Below are 10332 nucleotides of genomic sequence, written 5' to 3'. Positions count from 1 at the left end.
CACCTAATATATTTATTTAAACTTCAATAGAACATAGTCGGTTATGTTCGGGGTTTATATATACTTTTTACAGACACGATCGTGGTGAGTCATTTATTATTTTTTAGAGGTTACGGGGTGGGGGGTGGGGGGCTCAATATTATACAGAAAATGAGTCACTCAAGGATAATAATTTTATGTGGGCCAAAATTTGCTCTTACACCGATCAAGGTATGAAGACAATGCAAGCTGCATCTGTTACACGAAAATGAATTCACAATGCCCCAGAATGTGTTCATGGTGATGCCACGATTATAAATGTGATCGATTGATTGGACCAAGATGAAATCACGTAAATCAATTACATCAAATATTATTATGCTGGTGGTCCAACCCGATAAAAAGATCATAATGCATATATGCCAAAGTATAGACATGTATGTTGGATTTCCCAAAATTTATACCTTGGTATCATAGTCACTGCATGTTAACTGAGGATTAAAATGTACCGAAATAATAATATATTTGGTCAACTTGTGTTTGTTTGGTTTTGGTATTACCTCTCAAAACGAGGTAGCGTTATCACGTGATACTTATACACGACTTCCGCTTTCGTTTGATGACCAAACTTTTTCACCACGTTGCGATAATGTAAGTTATTACACTCATTTACCATTGATTCTATTATATGTGTGGTAGTTTTCCACGCATCCTATGTCTTCATTGGGTTGTCATTCAATTTTTCTGGCAGCAGACTTTAATGCGTCAATATGTTTTTCTTGTTGGTTTTTCGTCGTAATTAAAAACATCTGGGTGTATCTTGGCATTCCCGCGAAAAATGGGAAAAGGGTAAAGGTATAAGCATGGTAAAAAAAATAATTAAAATGCCATTATGTGTATTGACCATACACATTTTATATATAAATTGTATAAAATACGCCCACCTGCGCCATTATTTATTTTGAGCTTCCGAAGATATAAAGGTCCGGGTATTGTGATTATAGCCTTGGTTTCGATGTCATCTGTGTAATTGTACAAAACACTAATCTTAACAATAGCTGAAAGTATTGTAGATATTTACCATCGATACTTTAAAGGGACTCATTCAGTGTAAAATGCATTTTTTTTTTTTATGAAATAAAATGTGTTAAAAGTAAGATACTGATGGCTCGAATCCTTTAACAAATGTTGATAAATGCCAAAATATATTCTATGAAATCCACAATTTTGAAAACATGATTCAACAAAAGCTATTGCGTGATGCTACTAATGTTTTTACTTTTTATTTAAACTCAAAAGACAAGCCCCAACTTTTGCTCTGCTGACTCTTGTTTTTATTCTGGATGAGAATTTAAAAAATACACATCTCTGGTCAATGCAAACTGCACAGTTCATGTTGAAACCACATTCCTATTAAGCTTGTCAAACAACTTTTCTGTTGCAAAGGTGCTTGGCTGCCCTCTCAAAATTTTAGCTCATAATAGCTAACAGAAATCTATTTTTCATAATTTAACCCACAACTGTTTATCATGCATAGGCTCTAATTTAGCACTTCTTAAAAGTTCCTTATTGTTACATGAAAATACAATGTGAAGTTAAAACAACATTTCCCTAACTTCCCCATCTTGATTTCATTTATCTGTGAACTTGTGGAGATGAAAACATGACTGCTGCCAAAGTGGAAATAATTTTGAGTTGGACAATGTCAGTTATTGAGTTATTTTTTTTCAATTGGATATAATTTCTTAGGAACCACATGAAATTTTGGTTAAAGATGTTTAATTTTACTAAAAAATGTGAAGGAAATTGCTATAATAATCTAAACCAGAAAAATGGTCCTTAATTTCACCTCCAAAGTCTTAAAGTATTGGTATGAAAACCCAACACACACATGACAGGGCTTTTTCTATAGTAACCACGGGTCCGACTATACCAAAGCAAAATATAAGATATTTTTCCCAATCTTCAGAAAAAAATCATGATTTATTGCAATAGATATTTACACCCCAAGGATTGATATTTCAGCCATTGTGGGTCCTTTAAAGGGAAAATAAACTAATATTAAATCATTTCCTAATTCACAGGAAACTAGACAGCTTTCTCTTTTCACTGTAAAATATCCCAATTTCTGCATTTTCACGACGCAAAATTTCCCAAAATGTCTAGGGTCTTCTTCCCAAAATGGTCAGAAAAAGCCCTGCATGATCTCAAGGCTTAAGCACTCCAATTGGCCAATGACAAAGTAGAATCCTTATGCATGTCCATTACCAATGCACTCGCATCCATTACCAGTGTGCGCACAACTTCATACATATTCAACCCCTGATACTTAAGTTTTGGGTAACATCCTCAAAGCTACTAGGTAGGGTAAAGGGCTTTCAATTTATCCTTACATGATCTGAAACTGACACATTATAAATTTACAGTAAGTGTCAACCTTGACAAGGGGAAATTTCAGTGCAAGCATTGATCTATAAATTAAGTCATTTTTCAACATCACAGCAAGCTAATTAGTGTCTCGCTTTTACTGTTTTTTAGTCGCTTTTTTAACTGATACAAGTTAATCGCTACATGTCTTATAGTTGATTGACTACACCCTCTGTAGGCAGAGCTTAGAGCTGCAAAATGTTGGCATGTATTTATTGGCAAAAGTCAGCAATTTTGAGATCAACGGTTCAGCAAGCCATGTACTGAAAGTTTTTTTCTATTAAATCATAGTACATATTAACACATGTCAAGTGCAATTAATGCCCCAAGTGACAAGCTTTCAGTCATTGACTCTTGGGTTGCAGACCCGGTTGAAAGCCCTGTGGTAGATAGGAATTCCAACCAAGCTATTATTATAATTATCAAATTTGTCATAAAGTATTCAGCCCAAAAGATATGTCCCTGACAATCATTGAATCAAAATTATCTAACACATTTAGAATAATGTTTGTAGAACTTTTTTAACTGTTTGTGCTTGATTTGAGGTACTGATTTCTCAATGTATTTAGGCAAAATGCCATTATTATATTTTAAAAATCCACTTGACTTTTTCCATGATATTTTTTCATATGGAACACTTATATCCAAGTCACTGGAATCCTGAGTTATGCCCCATTCATATATAAAGATTGTGCCACCAGGAGTTAAATGGAACTAAATATTTAGGCACAACCAGTTAAAATCAAGTTTCCTTTCCTGAATGCAGGCGTCCCTCTGAAAGTTCTTTCTTTTATTTGTTTGTATGGTCTTTTATGCCCTTTTTACCAATCATTACTGGTATACATTATGGTTAAGAAGGTGTCTTGAAATATTTTTTTAAACTACCAGGGTTTATTTAAAAATAATTTTGAAAACAATCTTGTTAATTTTTAGTGCAAAATTGGAATTTTTTGGTTCAAGTCAAAAGAACACCTTTTCCCTAATTTGTGGGAAAACTCCAACTGATGGATGAAATGCAAAGAGTACAAATTGTGTGTATGAAACACATTATGCACGCAACAGGGTTTCATTGTTTGAATGTTTTGGGAATTGCATCTGAGAATGCAGATCAATTTCATCTATTAAACATGAAACAAGTTGACTAGCAAAATCAAAGGTTCTACAAAAAAAATATTTCGGCCTGTTGGGACGCCTGACTTAGAAGTTCAGGTGTCCCTCCATGATATTTGGTGTCCTCTGGATCCTGAGACACCATTAGTTTTAACACTGGTCTTGTTGAGACAACTACTAATGTATGTTTTATCCAATCATTATCAAACTTGGTGACAGTGTTTATGGGCATAATGTTTGGGTCAGGTTTAATCATGGGGTGAATGGACTCAGTAACTCGCACAGCTAAGTCCATGTTACATAAAAAGTGAAGAAAATAACTTTATTATCTAATCGATTACCCAATCAGGAAGAATATTAGTGATGACAATGTTTGTAGGGCCAAAAAAAAGAATGTTAGGTTCGGGTTACCCGACACCACCTATGAAATAGGCGCCGCCGACTATCGTTTTTATAGTCAGTTGGTTAAAAACAAAAAACAGAAATTATTAGAAGTTACTTTAACACCATTTTCGAATGATGACAAATACATTCCTCTGTCAAAGCATATTTTATTTTTTTAAAGCCTACCTATCCTACCTGTTTTTGAAAAGGATGTAACTCAAACCAAGCCATTTTTTTGGCCAAGGCATAATATCTTGTTGAAGATTATATGTTTTATAAATCACCTCAGTTATTCAATTACAGAGTTTTGCTCCTTTTATATTAAAATTTGACTTAGGCCAAGGTTAAATCCCTTGCAAAAACAGTTAGGGTAGGTACCGGTAGGCTTGTTTTGTTTTTTTGATTTTTTATTAGGCTATGTGTAAGAACATTATTGTCATCATTGGATAATGGTCACTGGTGTTAAAGTAATCATCTGGCCCCAATTTCTCGAAACTTCTTAAGCTTAACAGGCTTAAGTAGCTTATTTTAATTACCCAAAATACAGACTTTAATTGATTTTTGATAAATGAAAAATTGTTTATTGTGATTATCATAATTATAATCACTATCTAAAGTATAAACACTTCTAAAGAAGTTAATATTACACAATTTATAGAAAACCAAAAATAGTGAGCTTAGTTTCAACCTGTTATAAGGGACTTAAGAAGAGAAATCTGGGCCTGTATTAAGCTTATAAGGTTTAAAACTTCATATTAAAAGACTTATATATTTTTTTTACCAAATGACTACAAAAATTGGGAAGGTCGGCACCAATTTTGTAGGTAGGGTTGGGAAACCTGAACTTTTTTGTAGGCCTTATAATTGGTTTGACTATGTGATGGGCACTTAAAACAGGCGACACATTCAATTCTTCAATTTTTAGTATTTGTTATTAATGTTAATAATAAAAGCAAAATTATTTGTTGAATTCTTTAAAAAAGGAAAATAATCTTTGTCACTTGTCAAAACTGTGTCCGAGGAAAATTATTTTTATATCACAAAATTTGCAAATCATAGTTTCATAAGATTCAAACTGTGTATTGTGAAAATTATGATTTGCATGTCAAGGAGTGATTTTAAGAGCAAATTTAGTTTGAGGTGTATCGCTTCTTTAAACAAATTAGTTTCAACAGTTTGACTTTTCCTGTATGTCATGAAAGCATTCAATTTTTTTAAGATATTGTTTTAAGTACCCAGATCTTGCCAGAGAAGAGAGTTAAGTGAGAGAATTTGCTACAAATGTGAATAAAAACACTGTTCCAGAAAACCCCAATATTTCCCGTCTTCGATCTGTTCCAACTAAGCAGTAATTTGGAAGCTCTAGCCTGAGCTTTTATTTGATAAACCAGTCACTGCCATATAATATTGAATCCACAAATAGAGGTTGCTAAGTTACAGAGCAATACAAGCCTATGGTTACCATAGCAATGTCCCAACTTATGATTTTCATGAATACTGAGTGTTCCTCTTCGTAGCAGAAAAAAATGGGACATGCCTCTAAATTAATAATGTACTTGAGGCTTCACACGGGTCCAGGAAAATATTGTCCTATACAATTATTTTTGAATGAGTGTCACTGTTTAATGCTGGCAATGTTAATTAACTAGTGTTGTTTAAATGATTGAATATCAATTGTTATGGACATGTCATCTAGATCATCAAAAGTTATTTCGTTATAATTGAAAATTGAAAATATTTCCTGAAAATCTACTGCTCCATATGTGTATATTTCAGACATTCAGTAAAATAAATAAGCTTAAAAAATTTGCATTTTTTTAGCCTACACTTTGTAACTAATTCACAGAAATTAATAAAACTTGTAAAAATTGTGTATAACAATAGTGTGATAGTGCACATAAATTACAGCTTTCGCCAAGATCATACATGCCATATTCTCTGGAGACCATTCAGGGGGATTTGTTCAAAAGGCTGAAAATTCAGGGGGATTTGGGTTGTATTCAGGGGGATTTTTTTAGCAGGTCTAAGTTGACGAAATTTTAAAGTATTTTTAGACGCAAGTACGAAAAAATGTATTCACATATAGTTTGCTTTGAAAACCTCTTAACTTTTTCATTATACAGAATTATTTTATGGCATGATTTATAATATTCTTATGATACACTGTCATGTCATACTGTAATGCACTTGCAGAACAAAATATGTCATGGGAAAAATATGTTTTCGAGACAATTAAATTAAATTTACCTTTCTCCAAAGTCTTTTAAAAAATTGTGCTTAATTCTATCAGCTAAATGACTTTCAGACAATAAAAGAATAGAATAAATATTATTAATTTCTTTCTTCCAAAATTTCTTCCTTCCAAAATAGCAATATTTCTTTGCCTTTGATAATTACTACAAATTAATTGATCACTTGTTGTAAAAGTTTCCTTTTGGCATTTCACCCTTGTGGAGTTGTTAGTTGTTTCTTTACATTCGGTTTCACTCACATACTGTGGTTTCACTTACTTTGTCGTTATTGCCTGATGTAAAATTTCTAAAAAAAATATATATATTTTTTTTTTTATATGAATTCCGGGGGATTTTTATCTCCCGCCGGGAGACCGGGGGATGGATCGAAATTCCGGGGGATTTTTCCCCCCGCCGGGGGATATGGCATGTATGCAAGATTGGATCAGTACAATCAATCAATGAAATACCGTACTTTAAATTGTCCCTTTGAAGCTAAAGCTATGTTGATTTTAACTTGATGAAGCTAATTTACACCATTACAATGCAATTGTAACCTCACAACAGCAAATTTACACATGACAACTGAACTCAGGGCTTCCAAGTAAGTTTGGAAGTATATTAAAGGGACTAGACACCATATGGTCCCAAAACCTGCAAATACATATTTTCTCAAAACAAGCTAGTTAGTGGTCCACACCCGTCTAAATTCACTCACTGGTCGCTCAGATGTGGATACATTAAAGGCCACATTTTAAATAAGTAATCGTTTAAATTAACTTTTGTTGAGTTGGCATGTTTTAGTTGCAAATTATTTCATGTTTTGTTAAAAAAATTCGTACAATAAGGTGGGGTTTCTTTGTTTTTGAAACTTCCTCTGTCAATTCTTTAAAAATAGTAGACTTGTTAAAAATTGTACCCAAATCATATTCATAATAACTATTTCTTCTTTATTTATTATTAATACATGACTTTTTGTGGCATTTTGCCTACATGATGCATGTAAAGAGTTAGGAGCATGTTGAAGCAAATTAATTTGTCATAGAATAAACGCAGACTACTGTTCACAGGGTCCGAATTTAACTTTGAGAAGCACTCGCAAAATTTTGCGAGTGCATTTTGAGTCAACTCGCAAAATGAAAAATCAACTTGCAATTTTATTATTTGCTTTATTTATAATATTGTCTAATTAAAGTAGAAATTAACACCTAAGACATATTATGAATATTAAAAAAGTATCAATCTTGAGTGACTCGACTACTAGAACTTGTTGATGGCTTATTCTATTTTGGGGGTATGGAAAGACTCATCTGATGCTGGCAGCTTTTTGATAACAAAGCTGTCCAATAATTTGCCATTGTTCACTTTGTATATTTACCCTCGCCATCGGGTAATTTAATACCCATTCGACAAGCACGCTACAGATTTCATTAAGTCTATAAGTCTTAAAAACAATAAAATAATAAATTTAAAATAAAAAAGCAACAGTAAATGTAGCGTGGATACTTTGGACCATGAAATATATCGATCAACGAAGTCTATTCATTTTGACAGTTGGGCGGAAATATATTCAAAGGATGATTGGGTTTACATATAGTGCATGAAAGCGCTAAATTTAGCCAATGATTGAGCTAGGTGATTACGTCATTCGTATTAACTTTGAATTATGCATGCCTGGAGCATCCCGGAAAGATTCGAGATAAAACTCGGCCTTTTCCGTATTTGTTCTATTTTTGAAAACCTACTAGAGCGTGACTCCTTACTGTCTTCCTTATACCGGTAGTGTAAACATGCCACTTATAGAGCCTGCTGTTTACACTCGACTACGTAGCAGAATTAAGTTCATGTTTTTTCTACTTTCCTTTTAACATTTTGTGGTCAAAAAAAGCCACTCGCAGAATTTTGCGAGCTTGAATAAAAGTCACTCGCAATTTCCAAATGTCGCTCGCATTTTGCGAGTATGCGAGTCTAAATTCGAACCCTGGTTCAGAATTTTATCATTGCCATTAAAATGGCAATGTCAGGTGCCAATTGGATCTTCACTCCGTCTGGTGCAATTTTGAGCTTCACTCGTGTGATGCATAGTTAAGGTTCAGTCTGTCTGATGTGAATTAGGAGCTTCACTTTGTCAGGTGAAAATTGGAGCTTCATTCTGCCTGGTGCCTTTTGGAGCTTCCTTCTTCCTGATGCCAATTGGAGCTTCATTCTGTCTGATGCAAATTGGAGCTTCATTCTGTCTGATGCAAGTTGAAGCTTCATTCTGTTCGATGCAAATTGGAGCTTCACTCAGCTTGGTGCGAATTAAAACTTCACTCTGTATGTTGGGAATTGGAGCTTCACTCTGTCTGGTTACTGGTTATAGGTTATTGAACTCGTAATGTTATGTTTTTAACGAAATCCCTTTATTGGTCTATTGCAGTGGTCGAAATAAGCTCAAATTTCTTTTATAAGCACACCTTAGCAAGAGCTTTGCATGAGCTATTCTGATGGGGAGATTTTCCTTCATATGATGTCCATCTTCAACATTTTTCTTCAAACATCTACTCCCCCTAAACCACTGGGACAATTTTAACAAAACTTCACATGAATGTTCCATGGGTGGTCATCTTCCTGATTCCTAAAAGTGGTTCCATGCAGAAATGTGTTTACCATGGCTACCGCTGGCCCGACTTCAAAACAATTTCAGAGAAATTTTCCGTAGGTGACCCTGTATAAAAATACCTTCAACCCATGTTGATACCTTAAAACTTCAATTATCATTGTTTGTTGAATTTGGGTTTGTTTATCCAAAAGTCTAATTTTGACGACTGCAGTTGAATGATTGAATCAAAACCAGCTCATGTCCGTAGCATGCACGGTCACTGAAAGTAGTGAAAGTGCTCATGAACGTTTTGATTTAAAGTGGTTGTTTAATTCGCACTATTTTAAACCACATAACACCAATCATCCCATTTGGTAGCCCTGGCGCATTAATTCTTTTACATGTCATGTCAAAAAGAATATCTGATGATACCTGTTTTCAACTTGTGGTACTGAAGTCTGTAGGCCTGTGACATACAGCCTAAAAACTCTCTTCATCTATACTATATATCTAATGTGTTATTCCAATTTTTGATGAAATTATTAATATTGTTGCACCTAAATTTCTATTATTTTTTGCTCAGTCTTTATATAGTGTATTCATTACATCCGTAGTGTGCCTTTAAAAACATAACTAGGGATGTAGGAAAAGCTGTAAAAATTGAAGATAAAAGAAGAGGGTTAAAAGAAGACAGGAAGACAGAGTTTTAACCGAGGGTTAAAAGAAGACAGGAAGACAGAGTTTTAACCTTTCCTATGAGATTGCAGAAGTGCAATATAAAGACCTGGAAAATGCATCATTTCTTCATAGTTATAGTTACAATTGAGATTCTTTCTCATTAGCTCTTAAATCAGTCATCGATATCAGACTATAGGTGGACAAGTCTGAAATCTTACACTAGTGTTTGGCATCAATGAAACTCAACAATGTCTGCTTTATAAAAAAACGAGCAGGCCCCAGGAATGCACCATACCAGTGGAGGGTTTGCAAGCTTGTGCAAATTTCACCCACTGTTTAATAGATTTTTATTCTAACAAGTATTGTTAAATTTTTAAAAAAAGGTTCTGATTAATTTTGTTCTATTTACACATTTAAGTTCATTCTGATGAGTGAGTGACTGTACAAGTGATGGTTTGAAGAAGTTTTTGTTAAAGCTCTGCGTCCTCTTCAGCAGCTGTTCATGTTTTGTTAAGTAACCATAGTGATATATTGAGTATTCATTCTTATTTAAATGAAGCTTGTTTATATTTCGCAGTAGGGTGAAATCAAGCCATGCAAGCTCCGGCTGTTACACGCTTCATGATCAGGGACAAATTATACTGTGTATGGTTTCCATGGCGACTTGACAGCTATTGGTTAGCTTTATTTTCGCTTAACTTTTCTGCCCCAGGGCTTACATGTCGGACATTGACAAACTAGAAAATTGTCACTGCTCTACTGTGTGTATATTTGTCTTAGTGTTCAGTGGTATGCATGTGGATTTATTGACAACTGAAGGGTAAATTACTCTTGCATATATCTTTTACTAGTATTTGACATGTAAAATAACTAATTATGTACTTTTCTGACGAAAAAACTTAAAGGTTTAACACTACAGCTGAAGTTGTGGTTTTACTTCTT

At 33.9% G+C, this 10332-nt stretch overlaps 1 protein-coding gene across 3 annotated transcripts in view; it reads left to right on the top strand.

Moving 5' to 3' along the window:
• The first annotated feature begins 541 nt into the window (after positions 1 to 541).
• Positions 542 to 10332, top strand: part of LOC128208259 (forkhead box protein N3-like) — a 29697-nt gene continuing 19906 nt past the window's right edge. Inside the window, exon 1 of one of the 3 annotated variants that reach the window (XM_052911755.1) lies at positions 542 to 630. The gene's annotated coding sequence lies outside the window, so the exon portion shown is untranslated. Of the gene's footprint in view, positions 631 to 10075; positions 10211 to 10332 lie in introns of those variants that run through there. The other 2 variants (XM_052911756.1, XM_052911757.1) reach the window with 2 other exon arrangements.

This window comes from Mya arenaria, chromosome 11 (genome assembly GCF_026914265.1).
Source record: "Mya arenaria isolate MELC-2E11 chromosome 11, ASM2691426v1".
NCBI lineage: Eukaryota > Metazoa > Mollusca > Bivalvia > Myida > Myidae > Mya > Mya arenaria.
This window is presented reverse-complemented; position numbering and strand designations above follow the sequence as displayed.